Here is a 24,803-nt window from a genome sequence, read left to right as displayed (position 1 = left end):
ATTTTCTATTTCTTTTCTTTTTATTATTTGCTATTGCTTTTCTTTTTCTTTTCTATTTCTTTTCTTTCCTTTTCTTTTCTATTTTTTTCTTTCCTTTTCTTTTCTATTTCTTTTTTTCTTTTCTGTTTCTTATTTACTTTTCTGTTTCTTTTTTTACTTTTCTGTTTCTTTTTCTTTTATTTTCTATTTCTTTTCTTTTTATTATTTGCTATTGCTTTTCTTTTTTACTTTTCTGTTTCTTTTTCTTTTATTTTCTATTTCTTTTATTTTTATTATTTGCTATTGCTTTTCTTTTTCTTTTCTATTTCTTTTCTTTCCTTTTCTTTTATATTTCTTTTCTATTTGTTTTCTTTACTCCCGCCACGACGTCGTCCGCGCGGAAAAGTTTCCCGCCACGTACGACGTCGCGCGGGAAACTTTCCCGCCACGACGCCGCGCGTGGGAGAAAAAAGGCGGGAAAGAAAGGGCGGGAATAAAAATTTATTACGAGTGAACTCGAATTAAAAGTACATAGCTTAACTGAAAATTAAAGATACATGGCCAAATTCTACTGTTGGAGTCATTCAGTCATACTCGTGCCTAGCCCTGTAGTAGTCGCCACTGTAGTCGTCGTAGTCGCCGTCATCATCGTCGCTGGCATCGGGGTCGCGGTACTCGAACGTCGGCGGGTGAGCACGCGTGGGCTGGGACTGAGGGTAGCGCAGGCGGGGGCCACGGTAGGCCATGACGCCCTGGAGAGTCCGGCCGCGCCACCACAGCCGACGGCCGGCCTCGTTGAAGTTCGGAGGAGGCGGGCCGCCCTCCTCGTGCACGGCAGCGCCCTCTCACGCCGATTGATGAAGAAGCTTTCCCAAGTCGGGCTGTAGTCGGGATGCCAGGGGATTCCTCCGCTGCTCGGCGTGAGCTCGAAGTAGTAGTGGTTCGTGATGGCCATCTCGCGCGCCACACCTAGAGGACTGGAGGGACCGGTACGCCTCCGGCAGCTTAGCAACCAGCCGGTCGGGACGCGGTAGCCCGGCGGGCAGGGGTAGTTCGAGGCGCAAAGCGCCTCCGCCTCCCGGGGGGTTAGAGATGCGATGGAAGCCATGGGAGAGAATGATGAGGTTTGCAGATATGAGTCTAGATGTGATATGTAAATGGTGGCCAAGCCTACATATATATAGTGAAAAAATGGCGGGAAGACAGAGGCGGGAACCGGTGGAAAGCGCGGGAAGAAAATAGGCGGGAAGACAGATCGAGGCAAACCTTTAGTACCGGTTGGTGGGTGCAACCGGTACTAAAGCTGTCGTCAGGATAAGGACGCCCTGCTCGATGAGATATAGTATGTAGCGCACGACGCCCTGTCGGTGGGATAAGGACGCGTGGGTAACCTTTAGTACCGGTTGGTGGGTGCAACCGGTACTAAAGCTGTCGGCAGGATAAGGACGCCCTGCTCGATGAGATATAGTATGTAGCGCACGACGCCCTGTCGGTGGGATAAGGACGCGTGGGTAACCTTTAGTACCGGTTCGTGTCTGCAACCGGTACTAAAGCTATCGGCAGGATAAGGACGCTCTGCCTATAAAAGGAGCATCGATACACCATGGGAAGCAGCTCAACAAGCCAACATGGATGGAGAGTTTCATCACCATGGATGGAGGAAAGGGTTGGGAAATCTCCCGTGGCGGAACTTGTCGAAGATGCCCTTGGTGCACACGCCCTATGGCATCTTCGGAAGTTCCGCCTCGGAAAAATTTCCCTGCAAGCCCGTGGAAGACTCCATCTCCTCTAACAATGTTGGGGAAAGGGTTGGGAAATCTCCCGTGGCGGAACTTGTCGAAGATGCCCTTGGTGCACACGCCTTATGGCATCTTCGGAAGTTCCGCCTCGGAATTTTTTTCCTGCAAGCCCGTGGAAGACTCCATCTCCTCTAACAATGTTGCGGAAAGGGTTGGGAAATCTCCCGTGGCGGAACTTCTCGAATATGCCCTTGGTGCACATGCCCTATATATGGCATATTCGGAAGTTCCGCCTCGGAAAAATTTCCCTGCAAGCCCGTGACTTAACTAGTAAAACAAGCCAACCATCTCCATTGTTAATATCTTACATACAGTAACATCATTACACAAAAGTGATTCCCATATTGAGATACACAAGTTATACTCCATCTCCTCTAGTCTTCTGAGTTTTCTTCGCCCGTTTCCCTTTCTTCTTACTGCGACGCAACCATGGACAATCTTCATTGTTTAAGATGATGCTTGGGTCAATTTTTACCTTGAAGGGTGGAATATCGTCAAACTTATTATAATCTTCTGACATGTCTGTCTTGTCCTCTACTCCCACGATGTTTCTTTTTCTGAAAGAACTATGTGCCGCTTTGGCTCATCGTATGATGTGTCCTCTTGCCTTTCTTTTCTTTTTTTCGGTTTGCTAGACATATCCTTCACATAAAAAACCTGAGCCACTTCACTGGCTAGGACGAATGGTTCGGTGTCGTACCCAAGATTCTTGAAATCCACTGTAGTCATTCCGTACTGCGGGTCTACATGCCCCCGTCTTTCGGGTTGAACCATTTACTAGGAACAAAGGGACCTTGAAATTAGGTCCATAGTCAAGTTCCCATATCTCCTCTATGTACCCATAATATGTGACCTTGTTCCCATTGCCATCTTCTGCATCAAAGCGGACACCACTTGTTTTGGTTGGTGCTCTTTTTGTCTTGGGCGAAAGTGTAAAATGTGTTCCCATTAATCTCGTACCCTTGAAAAGTCGATATAGTAGAAGATGGTTGCTTGGCCAACAAGTACAGCTGCTCGTCATCGGTGACATTCATGAGACGTGTTTGCAACCAACCGCCGAAAGTCTTCATGTGTTCTCCATCAATCCAATCTTCACGTTGCTCGGGTATTTAGAGCGTAAGATCTCCTTGTGTTCCTCTTTGTACGGAGCCACCAAGATGGAATTATGTAGAACTGTGTAGTGTGCTTGAGTGAAAGAATGTCCGATCCATACACGTTGCTGATTTCTTTCCTAGCGTGCCTTTTCCACGCAGTCTCCCCTCATAGCGCGATTCGGGAACACCGATCGGCTTAAGGTCAGGAATAAAGTCAACACAAAACTCAATGACCTCCTCTGTTCCATAGCCCTTGGAGATGCTTCCTTACGGCCTAGCACGGTTATGAACGTACTTCTTTAAGACTCCCATGAATCTCTCAAAGGGGAACATGTTGTGTAGAAATACGGGACCGAGAACGCCAATCTCTTCGACCGGGTGAACTAGGAGATGTGTCATAATATTGAAGAAGGATGGTGGGAACACCAACTCGAAGCTGACTAGACATTGGACCACATCCTTACGTAAATTTTGTAGAGTAAGTGGATTGATCACCTTACGAGAAATTGCATTGAGGAACGCACATAGCTTCACAATGGGTACTCGAACATTTTCCGTGAAGCCCCCTCAATGCAACCGGAAGTAATTGTGTCATAATCACGTGGCAGTCATGAGACTTTAGGTTTTGAAACTTTTCTCCGACATGTTTATTATTCCCTTTATATTCGACGAGAAGCGAGACGGGACCTTGATGCTACTCGGGACTTCAAAAAGATCTCCTTCTCCTCTTTGGTAAGAGCATAGCTGGCAGGACCTTGATACTTCTCTGGATTCAGGTTGTTTCCTTCGTGGATACTTTGCTGGTCCTGCCGTGCATCCGGTGTATCTTTTGTCTTCCCATACACGCCCAAGAAGTTTAGCAGGTTCACGCAAAGATTTTTCATCACGTGCATCACGTCGATTGCGAGTGAACCTCTAAGAATTTCCAGTAGGGTAGCTCCCAAAATATCGACTTCTTCTTCCACATGGGTACGTGTCCGTCAACATCATGCGGAACAGATTGTCCGCCGGGACCCTTTCCAAAGATCACTTTTAAATCCTTGACCATATCATATATAACTTCCCCATTAGGGCGGGTAGGCTTCATTCGGTTATCTGCCTCACCTCCGAAATGCTTTCCTCTCTTTCTTACGTGATGTTGTTTTGGAAGAAATCGACGATGCCCCAGGTACACATTCTTGTTTCCCAAATAATTACTATCAGTCTCACCTAAACAGTGTGTGCATGCATTGTATCCCTTGTTTGACTGCCCTGAAATGTTACCAAGAGCAGGCCAATCATTGATGGTTACAAATAACAACGCTCGTAGGTTAAATTCCTTTTGTTCGTGCTCATCCCACACAGGTACACCTTCGTCACGCCACAACTCTAAAAGTTCTTCAACCAATGGCCTCAGGTACACATCAATGTCGTTGCCTGGTTGCTTCGGGCCCTGGATGAGCACTGGCATCATAATGAACTTCCGCTTCATGCACAACCAAGGAGGAAGGTTATAGATACATAGAGTCACTGGCCAGGTGCTATGACTGGAGCTACGCTCCCAGAAAGGATTAAAGCCATACTGTACTTAGACCAAATCTTAAGTTCCTTGCGTCATCTGAAAATGACTTGAACTCTCTGTCGATTTTTCTCCACTTTGCGACCCGTCGGCGGGGTGTCTCGACATCACATCTTTCTTACGGTCCTCTTTGTGCCATCGCAACAACTTGGCATGCTCTTTGTTGGAACAAACGTTTCAACCGTGGTATTATAGGAGCATACCACATCACCTTCGCAGGAACCCTCTTCCTGGGGGTGGACTCACCCTCAACATCGCCAGGGTCATCTCGCCTGATCTTATACCTCAATGCACTACATACCGGGCATGCATTCAAATTCTCGTACTCCGCGGTAGAGGATGCGAGTCATTGATGCATGCATGTATCTTCTGCACCTCTAATCCTAGAGGGCGAGACAACCTTCTTTGCTTCGTACGTGCTAGAGGGCAACACGTTCTCCCACGGAAGCATCTTCTTTATTATTTTCAGCAACTTTTCAAATCCCTTGTCGAAGTACCATTCTCTGCCTTCCATTGCAGCAATTCCAGCGTGGTACCCAGCTTTTTCTCGACCATTTTCGCAATTTGGGTACAACAGTTTGTTGTGATCCTCTAACATTTTCTCCAACTTCAACCTCTCCTTTTCATTTCCGCAGTTCATCTTCGCATCAAGAATGGCCCGACCCAAATCGTCATCCGGGTCATCAAAAATCGGCTCATCGAAAATGAGCTCTTCTTCAGCTTCGTCTTCCCCCATTCTACTACCACCGTCTTCAGTGAATAAGGGATAGTTGTCACTATCCTCTTCTTCTTCGTTGTCTTCCAATATAACCCCTCTTTCTCCGTGCTTGGTCCAACAATTATAGCTGGGCATGAAACCATTCTCCAGCAGGTGGACGTGAAGGGTCTTCGAGGTAGAGTAATCCTTCATATTCTTACAGGAACTACATGGACAATACATGAAACCATTCGACCGCCTGTTTGCCTCAGCCACGTTGAGAAAATAATGCATGCCAGTAATGAACTCGGGATGGCACCGGTCACCGTACATCCATTGTCGACTCATCTGCATTTTATATGTATATCAAAAATCATTAAGTACACAACATCATGGATATATGAGTGACCAACTTAATTAATATTCAAGTTCATCACATAAAACTAATTGTTTTTTATATAAGAAGAGGGGCGCTCACCGAGGTGGTACCGTCTTGAAGCTAGGGGACGACGGCGGCGATCGGCGGTAAGGACGGGGATGATACTAATTAAAACCTACAAAACATACCATAATTTCAGCTCAAATTGCATATAAAAAAATAAAATCACTAACTTAGGCATTTAATCGAACACCTTGCTTGCACTACAAAAATAGTACGAGTTAAAACTACCAAAGAACTGAGCTAAATTAGGAACGCCGGAAGGAAGGATGATATTGCTAACCCTTGGATAGATGTATGCCGTTAATCTTGTTAAAATGGTGGAGAAAAATAAAGATTATTGGAGTGTGAGAGGTGGAGAATATTTGGAAATGTGAGAGGAGAAGTGAGAATGAGATATGCAGGGAGCTGGGGGCGCTGCCGCGCGATCATATAGGCAGAGACCCTTTAGTACCGGTTCCTTACACGAACCGGTACTAAAGGTGCAACCCTGGCCCCACCACCGCCTGGAAATCGGGCCGAAACCCTTTAATACCGGTTCCTGTTACGAACCGGTATTAAAGGTCCATAACGAACCGGTATTGATGTCCCACGCAAGGAACCGGTATTAATATCCCCTTTAGTACCGGTTCGTAAGGGAACCGGTTGACAAGGTATCAACTTGTTAATGCCTATGGATTGTAGGCTAGGGTTTAGTTGGAAGTAGAGGGTAAGTAGATCTCGAAGGTTTCAGCCGAAAAGTACTCGACGATTATGAAAACTAGGGTTTGTAGACAATGATTCGATTCTTTCTTCGTCCCTCGACTCCCCCTTTGTATAGGAGGTGGAGCCGAGGGATTCGTGCTATACAAGTTACAGAGTCCGGGACGGTTTCTAACTCATCCCGCCAGATTACAAATAACACTTCCTATTACAACTCTTGACTTTCCTTGATATATCTTGGGCTCCCGAATCTTCTTATTCTTCGGGTAGTGGGCCTTCAATAAACCCCGGGTACTATCTTCGGCAGGCCCATTTGGGATGCCTATGTCGATAGCCCCGAGATTTTGCTTGAATCGTAGAATCGGGGAAAATCTCCTTTATTTTTATTCGAAAGCTTCAACTTTTTTATATTTCTTCACATAAAATTCTATATTGTACAGGGATAATGGTAGTTGGGGCTAGTTCATCTGACGGATCAGGTACTAGTTAACTGCTCTAGTGGCAATCCGCAAAAACCTACTTCAAGATCACGTCCCTGGACATGATCTCGGGATATCGGTGTAAACTTCGACAGGTGCCGCTTAAGGTCTTACCATTCTGTCGAGTCCCAGTCAAATTTATCGGGTACCTAACGCGTCCGTTAGGATTTTTCTTCGTATCTGTTGATACGGATAAAGGTAGCAGAGCGCAGTCTTTGGCGATGCCACGCCCAGCAGAACGGATCTGGGGTCTTACCTTCGCAAATTTGCGGCATTCAGAAATTGATCGCAAATTCGGCGTTCTGAGAATATATTGTCGAGTGCTTTTCCGGCTGTTGGAATGGCACATTTTATCGAGTCAATTTTGACTTATATTGTTCTCCCGATGGGAGTATATGTAGAGTTAATTATAACTCGAAATATACTCTCTTGCTTTTCTATTTTTCCTTTGTTAATTTCATCGGGCACGCGAACAGCGTTCCCGATGGGAGTAGCCCCCGAGGCTACAACCAAGAACTTGTGCTTGGTTGTAGGCTCAACATTTTAGTCCACCTTGTCGCTATATTGTCATTATTTCCCAATATGATCTCTTTCTTCTTCTTTTTTTATCTCTCGGGTGCGCGAACGGCGCTCCCGATGGGAGTAGCCCCGAGGCTACAGCCAAGGACTTGTGCTTGGTTGTAGGCTCCATAATTTCTATATTGCCATACTCGAAAATTTACTTTTTGTCGAAGTAGCCCCCGAGCATTTGGGCAAAAACTTGTATTTGATCAAAGGCTCCCGAAGTATTAATAATTCTCCCTGTCGCCAATCTTCTTTTATTTTCCTTGTCGACATGCTTCCCTTAACCAAATTTATTTCATCCCTGTTGAATAGTCGTGATTTTTCTGCCCTGTGGGTCCATTGCTTCCACCACGTTGACACGTCGTGCAAGTGGGGGACACACGTCCTCCGCTTTTTCTGGCGCACGTACGGTAACGCCTATCTCAGTAAAAATACCTTTTTACCCTTGTATCTAGGAGATCTTTTTTCACCACACGATTTCTTCATCCAACGGCGCCTTTGCTTCACCCGATTCTTATATAAACCTTTCTTCAACCTCCGTTCATCCCCTCGCTTGCGCCGCTCATCTGTTCCTCTTCGCAAAAGCTTCCCCTGCGCCCAACTCTCTCTGATCATCCGCACTCACGAGCATTGCTCTGCCCATTGCCGTTGATGCCACCGCGCACGCGACTCACTCGCCACAGTACTCCGGAATCCAAGATGGCCGCCGAGGATCTTGAGTGGGAGAGATCTAAAATCTCCAACCAGGACATCAACATCTTTGAAGAGGCTTGGCCTCATGAAGAAGGAAGACGCCATCCGCTTTCCCAATGAAGAAAGCTACCCCAAGCCTCCAATGGAGTACCGGGTTAGTTTTGTTGATCACCTTATCCGTGGTCTTTCGACCCCAATTCACGATTTTCTCCGCGGCCTTCTTTTCGTTTATGGGATTCAAGCGCACCGGTTGACCCCCAATTCCATCCTTCACATTTCTATTTTCATCACACTTTGCGAATGCTTCCTCGGAATCCCTCCCAATTGGGCTCTGTGGAAACGCATTTTCTGCCTCCGCCGCAATGGCTCCCACAACGTCACTTATAACATAGGTGGCGTTGTTATCTGTGTTCGTACTGATGTCGATTATTTCGACGTCAAATTTCTTGATTCTGTCCAAGGATGGCGCAAAAAGTGGCTCTACATTCACCAATAAAGCGGCAACTCCTATGAACACAACATAGTTCCTTTCGACGGAAATGCCAGAATTCAGCGCCGCCGCTCCTGGGATGCCGAAGCTTCTGAGGAAGAGAAAAAGGCGACAGAAGCACTCATGTCTCGTATTCATCAGCTTCAAAACACTCGAGGCAAAGAGCTGTCTGGTGTTCAAATCACTGCCTACTTCCTTAGGATTAGAGTGCAGCCTCTTCAGGCTCGCAAAAATCCCCTTTGGACGTACTACGGCAAAAACGACGCCAGCAGAATCTCCAACGATCTTTACGTAAAGGACTTAGAGAAATTGGTTCGAAGAGTTTCTCGACTAGCCAAGAAGGATCCTATTCCCTCCTCTTGTCGAGTAGAACCATACAGTGCTTCCAATCCTCTTCCCGAGGTATTTTGTCTTCTCAAGTTTCTGTCTTGCTCTAAACTTTTCCTTGCATCTCATTGTATTGGTATCTCGCTAATTTTCTTTTGTCGCTATTTTCTTGCAGAATCATCCTACTATGGCTTCCCTTCCTCCTCTTCCTGAGGATGGAGAAGTCGAAGAACAGGCCATCATTGCCGAAGATACTCAAGGTTCTTCTATTCCTGAAAGTGAAGTCGCGGGTTCTCACAAATCTGCGGCTTCTCACGAAAAAGAAGTTGAGTCTGAACCCAGTGAGTCGACGCAATCCCTTCCTCCTGCTGTTTCTCCAAGGAACAAAAGGAAAAGGACTCGATGCCGAGGATTATGGCACCTCTAAGGCTGAAGAAGTTGTTCCTTCTCATCCGAAGGCAGCTTACGATCCTTATGTTGAATCCCTCGTCAGCTCGTAAGTCGTCTTTATTTCTCCCTTTTTTTTTTTTTTTTTTTTTTTTGTACTCGAAATATTTATATTTTCTTGCTTTTTATGCTGCCGATTTTTTTATAAAAATTTATTACGAGGAATAAGTAACAAAAAATTACGTGGCTCCTCGGACAAGCACGTCACGTGCGTACTTGCTTCCGACACGCTAGTTGAAGGAGAAGAAACCTCGCCTCCTCAACAAAACGTCGTCACCACTACTCCACCATCAAGCCCCTTGCTCCTTCACCAAAAAGGACAAGGGTTGAAAAGATTGTTGAACCTGCCCCTCAGTTGGGCAGTTCGTCGACTCTGCTCTTAGATGATGTAAGCTTGTCGACATCTATATTTTCCTTATTTTGTTTTTTCACACCTTTTCTCTTTTTCATGCCGATGTTTCTCTTGCTGTGTTCACCTTGAACAGCCTATGATCAAAGATCTTCTCCGCATCGGTTCCCAATTTATTGGATACCGTGAATATGCTAATAGAGCCGAAGGTAACGACTTTTATACTTGCTGTTTTTCCTTGATTTTTTACTCCTGTTGCTTTTCGCGATTTTGATCTTTCTTCTCTCTCTTTTCCATATCTCGACAGAGAAACTTGCAGAAGCCAACGAACGCGCCAACGCACTTGCTCGAAAACTTGAGCAAAGTGAGGCGGCTCGCAAGAAAGCCGAACTCGCTGCTAGCAAAGCCAAGGCCGAAGCTGATGAAGCCAAGGCGAAAGCTGCTGGTGTCGAGAAACTGCAGAAAAAACTTGAGGATGCTACAGCTGCCTTGGATGAGCACAAAGCTGCGCAAGCTTCTCGTGAAGAAGGAATCCTCAAGCGCACGAAAACTCGTAGTCGCCGCACTTTCAGTAATTTTGCTGATCCCTTCTATTTTTATGAGAATCGTTGTTTCTTGTCTTTTCACTAATGCTTTGTTTCCTTGACAGCCCAAACAAACCAGGATTTTGATCTGACGAATCCTGTCAATGACCCTGTCCTTGACGCACTTTCCTATCTGGAGCTTCATGGATCCGAGATTCGTGAAGGTGTGTCGAATGCTAGCGCAGTGTTGTCGGCATTGTTCCCCTACTTCTTCCCGAAGAAAGAGGAGCCTGCGACTTTCCTCAACCTTGCCAAGATGTTCAACACACCGGAAGACCTTGGACTGAAGATGCGCCAAGAAAATATGAAAATTGCTGTCGAAAGCACTGTCGCTTTGGTTGCTGACAGTCAACAGGCTGTTGATTGGACGAAAGTTGGCGACAGTGAGCAGATAGAGCAATCAAGATGGAGGTCGTTGATTAAGGCAGCCAAGCCCAACACGAAGAAGATCTTGGCCTATCTCGGGATCAAGCCAGCATCGACTCCTAGCTCATCAAGGCCGGAGGTCTAGTTGCATGCCTCTTTATTTTTCTTTCTATGTTTCTTTTGCTCTTGTCGCCAAAGTAGCCATTTGGCGACACGTACTTCCTTAGCTCCACTGTAATGCCTTTGTAATTATTCCGAGAGATCAATGAAAACTCTATCTTTGCTTGTTGTTTGATGTTGTCTTGTTTAAATTTCAGTTGATATTTGATAACTATACTCCATCTTCCGCTCCTTCCGATGTTTCGCCTTCTTCTTCTCGCGCGAGGAGAACTTTTCTTGATCTTGCACTGTCGACGATACCTTGTCGCAAGAACTGGATGAGCTTCGACAGCAGCCTTCGGTATGCGAAGAAGCAAACACTTGTGATGATGGAGCAATCTCGTAAGTCATCTGAAGCCGAAAAAGTTGCTCTTCAGCAAGCTCGCGAGGCCGTGGCTGCTAAGGAAATTGCTGCTTCCGAGGCTGAAAAGGCAACCACTCGAGAGAATTTCATGCTCGAATTAATGAATGAAGCCAGTGCAGATATGTCGGGTATGCTTGCTTCATCCTCCGATATCTTTCATCCTCATGCTATGTCTCTTAAAGGTTTCCCCTTCGTTGTTTTGATAGGTTCCTTTCATCGATGCTGCTTTGCCGAGGAAGAGAGGGTAAATGCTAGGACGAACCTCCTTGTTAACCTTTCCCTGGACCATGGTTCTTTGTTTTGGGCTACCCCAGAGAGGACCCGACAAATTGTCAGATTCCAAGATCGCACCTCTCAAACTCGCGATTTCCTTGACTTCTGTACCAAGACCTTGTCCATGGTTTACAACTCCATGTTTCCTCGGAACGTCCAACCAAAAACTCTCCCTGAATTGATGGAAAGATTCAAGGATGCTCGCAGTATCCATGATTTTGTCAAAGCTCAACTGATAGTTGGCGCCAGATTTGCTCTTATCATGCTCCAGATCTGCCACTCAAATCTTGACCTTACCCAAGTTGTCGCAAAAGTTCATCAAAAGGTACAACGTCGAAGAGTTGGTGTTGACAGGATTAACACGAAGGTTACGCCTATAGCCGAAGAAATGATTGAGGACCTTCTTCGGATGGACGCCGACTTTTTTGCCGATGGCCATTATGCCGATTTTCTTGGTGCTGCTCCTGAAGAAAACAGAGTTACTCTTGATGACATATTGAATCAAGACTAGTTATTTTCCTCTTGTAGATACTTCTTCTTTGTAATCCATGACTATATTGTAAAGCAATCATTATATTTCTCTGTTCGTCTAGCCCCGAGTGTTTCGGTGACTCTTTACTGTATTTATATATTTGCGAGGTTTTGCACCAAGGTATTTATATATTTATGGCGAATATGAGTCCCCGAGCTTCTTTATTGAGTACTATTTTGTATTTTTACTGACTCACGAGGTATTTTAATACCAAGGCAAGGTTTTTTCTTTTTTGATGGACTATATTGAAATTCGTCGGAGCGAAGACTTTGAACATGTCGATAAAGAGAAAGGTATATTGACACTATCTTTATTATATTGCAGCACCGCGAGCCCGCCTCATTAAAAACCTTCTCCGGCCCCACTCGGTGCCCCGAAAAAGGAAAAGAGTGCGTCTGAAAACTCGCGGGCGTTTCAGTATATTGAAGTTTTACAAGGACTATATTTCGACTCTAGGCGTAGAACCGCCTGAGTTGCGCCACGTTCCCAGAATACACCTGGCGGGACCTCTCTGTTATCAACTTGTCAATGCCTATGGATTGTAGGCTAGGGTTTAGTTGGAAGTAGAGGGTAAGTAGATCTCGAAGGTTTCAGCCGAAAAGTACTCGACGATTATGAAAACTAGGGTTTGTAGACAATGATTCGATTCTTTCTTCGTCCCTCGACTCCCCCTTTGTATAGGAGGTGGAGCCGAGGGATTCGTGCTATACAAGTTACAGAGTCCGGGACGGTTTCTAACTCATCCCGCCAGATTACAAATAACACTTCCTATTACAACTCTTGACTTTCCTTGATATATCTTGGGCTCCCGAATCTTCTTATTCTTCGGGTAGTGGGCCTTCAGTAAACCCCGGGTACTATCTTCGGCAGGCCCATTTGGGATGCCTATGTCACCGGTACTAAAGGCTTAGATGGATGAGAGGTTTTCTACTAGTGCAGAAAGCCAGTTTAATTTGACTTGTCAGACATCATGTACGAGATTCTCTCCTCAATCTCTTATGCTAACAAACAATGTAGTATGTAAAAAAAAACTTAAGGAATGACGGAAACCAAACTGTTCTGGCGGATCCGACGCCGGACGCCGGCGTGGCCGGCCGCTGCCGTCGCAAGACGCTCGCACCGGGGGCCTTGGAGCGGATCTCGGCTAGTGCGGTGCAGGGCGTGGTTTCTCCCCCGGCGGGATCAAGATTCGAGGAGTTGGTGGAGGATGCATCCGATGATGCCTCGGACATTTCATGCGACTCTGATACACCTTTCAAGACGGCCATGGACGTGGTGGGTTCGCTGAGAGATCTAGGCTGCTCGACGGTGATCTGAAGGGGGTGGCGGACGGATGAGGAACTTGCGGAAGATTTCTGGGCAGACATCGGCTATCCGACACCGGCTTTGCGGTTTTGGGAGAACACTTCTCCGTCGCCATGTGCAGGTTCGTCGAGTTTGTCTTCGTGTTCCCGATGAGGCGGCGGCGAGGCAGGATAGGCAGAGTGCGGCGTCGCCGGTGGTGGCCTCCTGGGGTCCCAAGGTCATCGACGTGGTGCGCCATCATCGCAGTGGGGGATCATGCTGCACAGGCGCGCCATGGTAGGTACTTGGAGGGGTCCTTGCCCTCCTCGCCGCGTTTTGCCGCCGACGATTCTCGAACAGTTCATCAAGCACACGTCGGAGGCCGTGCCGTCCACCGTGATCGAACATCGGGAGGCTGCGTCCGAGGCGGAATCGGGGGAGGACGAGGCGCGTACGATGCATGTTAGTGGGCCCGGGACACATAATTTTTCTTGGGCCGCCCTAGACCAGGTTATGCAGTATATGTGGGTCGACACGCGATATCGATCCTTTCCATCGCAACCAAGCACACCATCGTCCTGGATCTTCGATGTATCACCGTCTTCTCCATCGACTGCGATGCCTTCCTCGGTCGTGCCGCTCCTGCCATCAAGTTCTTCACCAAGGTCTTCGCTGGGCACCGGGGCAGCTTCTTCCTCGTCGTTTTCCTCTACATCGCAATCTGCACCGCCCTACCAGATACCATCCTTCGGAGGGGGTGGAGGTCGTTGCGTCCTCCTTCATTCGATGAGGTCGAGGCCAGGAGGCCGGTGCTGATGGAGGGGCAGCAGCCCCCGGGTGGCCCACAATCGCAACGTGGTTTCGGGCCCATCGTGGCCGCGTCGACTGGAGTTGGACGCCCGCACGTGTTGGTGGGGATGACGCCTTTTCGGCCACCGTTCTCGGCCGGACCTCCTGCACAGGGTGCGCTGCGGCCCTAGGTTGCCGCAATCGCCTTTGGGTAACCCGCTGGCGGGGCTATTCCTCCTCGTGATCCGGTTGCCCAAGTTCCTGGTGTCGCTACTCCTTCACGGCCTTTCTTTCCACCGCCAATCGGTCAGCTGCAGATTGGTGCTACGGTGCAAATACAACCACAACCGATGCAGGTCCAGAATGCCGCACCTAAGCACAAGAAGAAGAAAACTATGATGCCCCCAGTTGCCCACGGGGCAACATCTCATGGTGTTGGGGTTCAGGGTTTTGGCCATGCTCCAATCCAGCAGCAGGGTTTTGCTTCCCAAGGATCGATGGTACTGATGCAGGGTCAGCACCACATGTACCAATTCCCTTATATTCCGTCTGGTTATGAGAAGCAGGGACATTACACTTCTCAGTTTCAGTAGCTTCCTGGTCAGTCGCCGGCTTTGCAGAATATGTATGCTCCTCCGCCTCAGCCACCAGTGCCTTCTTTACCATTGCAGCCGCAGGGTCAACTTTGGTAGCAGCTGTGGGAGTTTTGATGGAGGGAGGGGATGTCCCTAAGTTAGCGGGTAATCCCAAGAAAGGAGTTTGGTGTTGAAAATGTTCAGATAATTTGCATGCGGTGAAAGACTGCAAGGTTAAACATTGTTGCTACATTTGTGACAAGATGGCTTACCCGATGCCTTGTTCTTAATGTGCCAAGATGGTTTGTCTTTGACTCTGGGTCTGGCCTCTTGGAGAAGTATTTTACCGCATTTCCCGATTTTTTGGTTAATGAGGATCTTGCCCCGAGTCCGTCTCCCATCGCGCTTGCTGTGGTCACTGGCAATGTGGTTCCAGCGGATGTGATTGCTAGGCAGGTGGCTCGTCGTTGTTCTGATTTTCCTAATTGGAAGTGGGAGGCGGTTCCTCATGTGGACATGCAGTTCTTGGTTTCTATTCATTCTTTCGATGACCTTGACATGATGGATGGTATTCAGGTGGGAGTGTCATTTTTTTCAGTTCCTCGATTTATATTTCTGTGTGGCGATCAACGGAGGTGCCTAGGCAGAGATAGAAAAAGTGTGGCTGCATGTCGAAGGGGTGCCTCATACTCTTTGGCATTTCCTGTGTCTGTGGGCTGTCAGATCTCTTCTTGGCAAAACTGTTGACGTGGATCTTACTAGTCTGAGACGCAGAGCGGTTGTGTGTATTCAGGTGGCCATGCTACAGGCTGGGATTCTTGGGGATCCATCTGATGAGGCACGCCCTATTGCTAAAGTTGATGTTGTGGTCAAGTTCAAGGCTTTTGGGTTCCGTTTTCGCAGGGAGTCAGCTGATTATGTGCTAGAGCCAGATTTTGTCCGTTGATTTGGGTAAATAGGGATGATGTTGATGTGGGCGGTGTCAACACCCGGATTTTTAAGTCCGGATGCCTATTATGTCATACATCGCAATCCCAGGAATATTGTTGTTGCGAGGCATAATAGTTAAGTATCATAGTCATCATTCATTACAAACCATATTGTCTTACAACTTGAATCACATGATCCATATTACACGAATAGTTGATCTATTGATCAACGAACAAACACAAGTTCATAGCGGAAGCGTAAAGATAAATGGACTCTCTAGTCCACAGGCCAATGTTTTACGTCGGAAGACTCCTAGTTGTCGTAGGCGTCCTGTTGGTCATCTCCTTGATAGTTCTGTTCATCTTCATACTCTGGCCATTTGAATAGCCAGGGACAAAGCCGTGAGTACTTCAAGTACTCGCAAACTAATACTAGTGTAAGTACTAACATTTCTAGTAAGGGGGGCTAAGCTCTAGTTTATTTGCATAAAGCCAATTTTACTTCACAAGTATTTGAGAAAAGACTTATTCAAGTGCTAACTAACTCAAGTGGGAACATTAGTGTCATTCCCACAACATTTGTTGTGATTCACAACAAGTCACAAATTCACCATTCATTTCACCATCATTTTCAAGAATCTGACACCGGAAACTGTATGGCCTTTCCAACCGTCCGTAACCGTGGATGCGGCTATTCGAATAGATTTACACTCTGCAGAGGTTGCACACTTGTGCCACAACATTTGATTTCATCCGTCGGGATTACCCCGAATCATCGTAACACAGTACGCGGATCATCAACCATAAACTTTCACTTACAAACCCTAGTATGAGCACCTCTCCCCATGAGCTTGGCCTCCCAGTGAAGACCAACTGTCAACCTGGGAACTACATAGGGCTTGGCCGTACAATTCACCTCAATTCACATCATTTCTCAACAACGGAGGCAGCCTCAAGCATAACCCCTATGATGTGTGTTCAGAGGGAACCCATACTAAGATGCATAAACTTCCAGTTAAGCCCTACCCATAATCAGGTATTGTGGGGGTACTCAATATTGGAAAGGTATCGCATTCAAACCAATATCAGTTTTATCAAAAATCACCATCTTCTCTTGGTCATATTCACCTTCAAAATTCATTCAATGGAATGAATCATCATTCCAAGGTTTCAAAATTCAGTTCAAGTCACCTGTTCCCATCTAGAGTAGTCAAGTTTTAATATTTAGCACTAGCACTAATCACGAGGGGTGCTATCTTGCTTAGCTAGCTTGAGACTAACTTTGCTACTCTAGTAACCTTCTTTAACTTAGACCAAAGTTAACTATAAAAGTAACTCTTGAAATAAACAAGTAAAAACTTGTAAGGTAAAAACTTGGGGTAGGCTTGTGGTAAGAAAGGTAAGACTATGGTGCCTTGCCCCAAAGGGGCTTTGCACTTTGCAAGAATATTAGCTTGCCTTGGTAGTGGTCAAAGTTCTCCTCCTCCTCCTCTTGGTAGCAACCTTCTTCCTCCGGGTATTCTCCGGTGCTAGCGTCTAAATTTGAATACGGGGTATAATCACTCAAAAAATTCAATGGCTATTCCTAGCAACACATGTATTCACACAACTTATTCTAGTCACACAATTAATACCATTAGGTGTATTGGTTTCTTCTTCTTAAGAAAAATAATTTCTTCTCATTACATATGTAAATGATAGTTTCCATATAGTTCTTGAGGAATAATTTCCTCTCATTGAATCTTCTTTAAGATTTAATTTCCCAAACAATCATACATGAATTCAGGTTGACCTAAGTCAACCATTCATCATCATCATCATCATTTGAGAAAATGATTTAAATGAGGTAGAATACCTCATACCATTTAATAATGCCTATTCTGATTTAAAATATCCAAGCATTTCATGTGAGAGTATTTGACCAGGGGTCCAAACTTCATATGAATGTACTTGGGACAAGATTTAAATGAAGTGAAACACTTCATATAATTTGCATAATAGTTTTGGACAATATCACTTAAGTAAACTAGCCATATAGTCCATTAATTAAACTAGGGCATGATCATTCAAAGTGACCACACCATTTTGTTGCAGAAACAATTAGTGTAAGTTAAATGTGAGCTATTGGAGTTGGAATTAACTAAATATCTATTTTGGTTGATTTCAAAGTTAGGTCCAGTACTGAATTTGATTTGAAATTTATTAAACGAGATTTAAATAAAAGGGCCGGTGGGAAACTCTAACGGGCCAGGTTTTCAAACTAACGGCCTGCTCAGCCCAACAGCGCATCCAGTGCGAGTGGGCCGCCTGACAGCGTGGGACCCGCATGTCAGTGGCTCTTTAAACCCGAAACGGTATGGATCAAAGCGGTGCGTTGGATTAGATTCAGATCGGACGGACGAGGTTCATCGTCTCCTCCGACGAGAACCCGCATCTCTGGCGGCGAACCTAGGGGGTCGGAGGGCTAACCAGTGGTCCGGCGAGCGGCGGCGAGGTTCAGGGCGAGGTTGTCGACGACGGTGAAGCAGCCTGTAGCAGTGGCGGAGCTCGAGGCGGCTCCAATCGACGGCGATTCCTCCAGGGCTTCCGCGGCTCCGAGCTTGTGATTGCGGCGACTCCGGCGATGATCGAGGTAGCTAATGGGGTGAGGAGAGGCAGTGAAGGATGGGGAGCGAGGTGGTGTGCTCCATGGCGTCCAGGAAACGCGCTATTTATAGAGGAGAGGAGGTGCTGCGGGGCAGGGTTGGGGTCGACATGGGCGCGGCGGTTCCGGCAAGCTAGGGAGCTAGGCGATGGCGCAGGACTGTTCTGCGGTTCCCGGCGAAGCGATTGGTGGCGACATCGCGGTCGGGCAGCGTCGAGTTTGCTCACGTTGCTTCCGTGTCTGCCGCGGCAATGGCGGGATTTTGTTCATCGTCTCCGGCGGCGGCGGTCCAAGGTTCGTGTCACGCGCGTGTCTGGCGCGTCCGCGGTGGCACGGCGATGCTCAACGCGTCGAGTGAGGGGCCAGGGCGAGCGTGTGCTGGCGAGATGGCGCGTGGCCAGAGGGTGTCCGCGGCGTGCACTGCTACGACACGAGCGGCATCCTGGCAAGATCTTGGCGCGCGAAAATCCGGCGATGGTCGGCGTTGCTCGAGGCAATGGCATTGCTAGGCTGTGTAGGGAGGCACGGTGGTGAGCTTGGGCAGCAGGGCCAGGGTGGTCGACGAAGGGGAGAAGAGGAGGTGCGGCATGGCCGGCATGGCATGCACATGCAAGCTATGCATTGCCCTCCTAGGGTTCCTATGCATGCATGGGTGAGAGAGGTAACCAGGGGACAGAGGGGAGTGAGATGGGCCAGTAGATTTGGCTAGGGCACTATTTGAACTAGTGTTTGCAATTATTCCATATTTGAATTTTGCAAAGATTGCCCAAATTTGGTTGAGCTCAAATGGATTCCAAAATTGGAAGTGGTGCATTTGGTTAAGTTGCAAATGACCAGAGACAACTATGGGTGGTAGTAGAATTTTAAAAATCAAAGAATAGCAAAATTTGACAAAGTGAGATTGTTCCACTTAATAAAAAGTCTCAACTTTGCATTAGCATAGTTTTTGATTCAAGATGAATTTGGCATGGTGGTCTTTACCAAATTTGTTCACCTTGATGTGCTCTTGGATGAGGTGCAAAGAATTGGGAAAGTTTAGTTTGAAAAATTTGAATTGCAAGGGCTCAAAGTAGGGATCAGACTATAAATGGCAGATTTGACCATTATCATATGTGATCCCATTTTGAGTTTGAATTTGATTTGTTTTGTGTTTCTTTGATTCCAAAAGTTGTAATAAGTGTTTAGTAACATAATACAACTAATGGTGAAGACCAAAATGGTCTATGGTAAAGATTTGCAAAAATGGCATAAACCATATGTGAGGGTTTTAGGGTTTTGTTCTTATTTGATTTCTTTCTCTTTTTGATTGATTTGGTTTGTGATCTTCGCTTGATCACATTAGGGTTTTAGGGTTTAGCACAAGAACACAATAACAATCATCATGGCATACCACTCAAATGCACAAGTCCTATGCATGGCACTATATGCAAATAAAAGTTTTTGTTAGTTCTGAGTTTTGGATCTCTGGGAATCTTCTTCTTTCTTTTATTGAAATTTGGGATGTTACAAACCCTTCCCCCTTACAAAAGATCTCGTCCCGAGATCTAAAAGAAAGTTAGGTACTAAAGAGATCTGGGTACTCCTTCTTCATGAAGTCTTCACGTTCCCAAGTGGCTTCATCTTCGGTATGGTTGCTCCACTGAATCTTCAGGAACTTGATGCTTCGGGTGCGGGTGGTTCTATAAGCTTCCTCCAAGATGCGAATCGTCACTTCGCGGTATGTTAGGTCCTTGTTGATATCCACCGATCGGTGATCGATGTTCTTGAACACTTCGGTCTTCTCAGGGACTTCAAGGCACTTCCGGAGGAGTGAGATGTGAAACACGTCGTGCATAGCCGACATTTCTTCTGGTAGCTCCAGTTGATAAGATACTTCGCCTCGGCCACTCAGAACTTTGAAGGGTCCAACATATCGGGGTGCGAGCTTTCCTTTCAGCTGAAATCTCTGCATTCCTTTCAAGGGGGATACCTTGAGATAGACAAAATCTCCGATCTCGAAGGTCATCTCTCAGCGTCTCTTGTCGGCGTAGCTCTTCTGTCTTGATTGCGCCGTCTTGAGGTACTCGCGGATCTTGTGTACTTTCTCTTCGGCTTCACGAAGAACATCTGGTCCAAAGACTTGGCTTTCTCCAACTTCCGACCAATTGAGAGGGGTATGGCATTTCCTTCCGTACAAGGCTTCAAAGGGGGCCATCTGTAAGCTGGCTTGGTAGCTGTTGTTGTAAGAGAATTCTGCGTAAGGCAGGCAGTCTTCCCACTTGGATCCATATTCCAGTACACATGCTCTCAGCATGTCCTCCAATACCTGGTTGACTCTTTTCGTCTGTCCATCGGTCTGCGGATGATAGGTGGTGCTGAAATTCAGACTGGTTCCTAGTCCTTCGTGCACTTTCTGCCAGAATCTTGAGGTGAATTGTGATCCTCTATCTGACACTATCGACTTCGGGGTTCCGTGCAGGGCGACTATTCTGGAGATGTATAGTTCATCTAACTTTGGGCCTTGGTATGTGGTCTTGACGGCGATGAAATGGGCTACCTTGGTCAGTCTATCGACAACTACCCATATTGAATCATTGCCTTTGCTGGATTTGGGCAAACCTGTGATAAAGTCCATTCCTACGGAGTCCCACTTCCATTCTGGAATCTGCAGTGGTTGTAGCAGTCCCGCGGGTCGCTGATGTTCCGCCTTGACTCTCTAACAGATATCACACTTGGCGATGTAGCTTCCGATCTCTCGCTTCATTCCATGCCACCATAATTGCTCCTTCAGATCTTGATACATCTTGGTACCTCCGGGGTGGATTGAGTAAAGGGTGTCATGGGCTTCTTTCAGGATGACTTGCTTCAAGTCTGAGTCGGATGGTACACAAAGGCGTCCTTTGTACCAAAGAACTCCGGCTTCATCTACGGTGAATCCTGGTGCTTTTCCCGCGGCTATCTGGTTCTTGATTCCGTCGATGCTAGCGTTTCCTTTCTGTGCTTCCTTGATTTGACTAACCAAGGTGGGTTGAAGTTCTATGCTGGCTAGGAATCCTTCAGTAACAAGTTCCAGTCTAAACTGTTCAAACTCTTGAAACAGGCTGGGCTGCTCGATTGCGATCATGGAGTTCAACTGACACGGCAGTCGACTCAAAGCATCCGCTACCACATTGGCCTTGCCGGGGTGGTAGTGAATCTCCATGTCGTAATCCTTGATCAATTCGATCCATCGGCGTTGTCTCATGTTCAGCTCCTTCTGGGTGAAGATATATTTCAGACTCTTGTGGTCGGAGTAGATCTCGCATCGATTACCCATGAGGTAATGACGCCAAACTTTCAAGGCTAGGACAATGGCTGCAAGCTCGAGGTCATGGGTTGGATAGTTCTGCTCATGTTGCTTCAACTGCCTTGACAGGTAAGATATCACTTTGCCTTCTTGCATCAGGACACATCCAAGACCAATCTTGGAAGCGTCACAATAGACGTCAAAGGGCTTGGTGATGTCCGGCATGATTAGGATTGGGGCTGAGGTCAGTCTACTCTTGAGTTTTTGGAAACTCTCTTCACATTTGTCAGTCCATTCGAACTTCTTGTCCTTCTTCAATAGTTGGGTCATTGGTCGAGCGATGCTCGAAAAGCCTTCTACAAATCTGTGGTAATATCCGGCTAATCCAAGAAAAGCGCGGACCTCGGTTTGGGTGGTTGGGGCTTGCCATTCCATAACAGTTTTGATCTTGGCGGGATCTACGACAATTCCTCCTGCAGACAAGATATGTCCCAGGAATCCTACTTCCTTCAGCCAAAACTCACATTTGCTGAACTTGGCATACAACTGGTGGTGTCTAAGGGTTTCTAGGACAGTCTCCAAATGCTGTTCACGTTCTTCTTCGGACTTGGAGTAGATAAGAATGTCGTCGATGAAGACAACGACAAACTTGTCCAAAAAGTTCATGAAGATCTTATTCATGAGGTTCATGAAATAAGCGGGGGCATTGGTTAATCCAAATGACATGACGTTGTACTCATACAACCCATATCTGGTGGTAAAGGCAGTCTTTGGAATATCGGTGGCGCGAATCTTCAGCTGATGATAGCCAGTCCTAAGATCTATCTTTGAGAAAACTTTGGCTCCGGTTAACAGATCAAATAGGTCTTCTATCTTGGGTAGGGGGTATTTGTTCTTGACGGTGACATCGTTAAGCTTACGGTAGTCCGTACATAAACGAGTGACACCATCCTTCTTGTCCACAAACAAAACTGGTGATCTCTAGGGGGATGCACTAGGTCGAATCAAACCTTTGGCTAACATATCATCGATCTGCTTCTTCAGCTCCACAAGCTCTATGGGGTTCATGCTATAGGCCCTCTGCGCTATAGGTCCAGTTCCGGGGATTAACTCGATGATGAACTCGATATCCCGATCCGGGGGCATACCGGGTAGATCATCCGGAAACACATCAGGGTATCGACAAACGACCCTGATTTGATCCAGAGTTGGCTTGGCTACACTTTGGTTGCAGGTGAATTTTATGGGTAGTCTTTCAGATACATGTTCTACTAGGATACCGGTGCTGCTAGTCATGGTGATGGCTTTCTTGGCACAGTCTATCAATCCATGGTGTTTTGACATCCAGTCCATTCCTAGTACGACTTCCAAACCTTTGGTTCCCAGAATTATCAGATTGGCATAGAAATCTACTTCATGGATTCTGATGGGTACATTTTTGCAAAATTTTCTGGCTTTGGTGGTTGATCCGGGGATTTGAACTGTCATAACATGCTTCAAACTGATAGGTTGAATTTTACTTGTGGATGCAAAGTCTTCGGTGATAAAAGAATGAGATGCTCCGAAATCAAACAATACTCTGGCAGGTACGGAGTTGACAGAGAACATACCCAGTACAACATCTGGTGCTTCCTGGGCTTCTTCGGCGTTCATGTGGAAGAGACGGCCGTTGCGGTTATTGGGTTGTTGGGGGCGAACTTCTTGCCGGTGGAGACACGGCGTTGTTGCTGAGCAGGTGCAGCAGTGTTTCCTGCGAGCTTGGCGAGTCTCTTGGGGCACTCGTTGGAGTAGTGTCCCACTACACTACACTCATAACAAGTGATGGTGGCCTTGTCCTTGGTCGCAACAGGGATGGCGTTGCTTCCGGTTCTGGGGGCGGTGTTGGTGTTGTTGTTGTTGTTGTTGGGGGCTCTGGGCGGAGCGCGGTTGAAGTTGTTGTTGTTGTAGTTGTTGTTGCTGTGGCCTCCTGGCCTGGAGTTTCCTCCACTCCGGTTCTGATAACCGGGGCGCGAGTTCTGTATCTAGGACTTGTTGTTGTTTCTCGGAGTGAAACCTCCGCTTGAGCTGGGGCGATACTTCGGGGCGTTGCTAGGCCCACTCTGGTGCATCATGCGGCGCTTGCGGTTCTCATTGGCTTGGTTCAGCTTGCCTTCCATCTAGATGGCGGAGTCTACAAGGGCTTCAAGGTCAGCGAAGGGGATGTTGACGAGGACAGTCTGCATCTCGTCATGCAGTCCGTTCAGGAATCTCTCCTGCCTCTTCTCGGTGGTGTCGGTCTCGTCGGGGGCGTACCTTGACAGTGTAAGGAACCTGTCGTGATATTCTACCACCGTCATGCATCCTTGCTTGAGTTCGCGGAACTCATCCCTCATCTTCTTGATAAGACCCGGGGGCACATGGTACTTGCTAAACTTGAGCTTGAAATCTGCCCAAGTCATGAATTGACCTCAGTTCATGGCACGGGTGCTTGTCCACCAGGCTCGGGCTGGTCCAGCGAGATAGTGGGTTGCGAACAAGACCATCTCGTTGGCTTCCACTCCGGCTACTTCCAAGTTGTTCTCCATAGTCTGGAGCCAGTCGTCGGCGTCGAGGGGTTCTCCAGTCTTGCTAAACACCGGAGGGTTGGTGTTCTGGAAGTTCTTGAGCTTGGATCCGGGGTGGTCATGATTTCCATGGCCTTGGTTGGCAAGGTTTTGCAGTGCTGCGATGTTGGCTTGGCGTTCGGCTCTTTAAGTCTCCCTGTCAGCCATCAGGGTTTGCAGCAGTTGCATCATGGCATCGTTGTTGCGATTGGGAGGGGCCATCTGAACATAGAGAAGATCATGAGGTAAGAGGGAAATTTCTATGTTTTATTTTGAGTAAGTTCGTAAAATTTGAAACTTGAAATCTTTTCATGACAAACACAACATTCATTCATTCATTCAACACACATTACAAACTAACACTTAACACTTCCAATGGTTTTAAGAACCATTCTCTCATGCTACGATACAACGGGCGGGATACAACTCACACCTACATAAGTGATCAGGTGCAACTACTCCTCATCATCGACATCGATCGGGACGAAGTCATCGGGTCCTGCCTCCAGGAACTCGTAGTCCTCCTCCTCGGTGAACTCGTCCTCCTCAAAGTCGTCGTCGTCGCTCAGGAAGGCTCCTCCTCCCTGAAGGTCGATACCTCCATCGTCTTCCTCCATCTCTCTCAGCTGATCCTCTTGGGCCTTGACAGTGGCCTCAAGAGATGCTATCTTGGCGCGAAGGCGCACAATCGTAGCGTCCTTCTTGGCACGCTGCTGGCGAAGGGTCTTGCGGTCGTTGGCGAGTAGCTTGATCGCCTCACCCTGCTCGATGATGTGAGCGTGGGTCTGGTTCGCGTACACGCGGGAGGCTTCCAGATCCTTCTGAGTCTGGTAGAGCATG

This window comes from Lolium perenne, chromosome 7 (assembly GCF_019359855.2).
Source record: "Lolium perenne isolate Kyuss_39 chromosome 7, Kyuss_2.0, whole genome shotgun sequence".
Classification (NCBI taxonomy): domain Eukaryota; kingdom Viridiplantae; phylum Streptophyta; class Magnoliopsida; order Poales; family Poaceae; genus Lolium; species Lolium perenne.
This window is presented reverse-complemented; position numbering follows the sequence as displayed.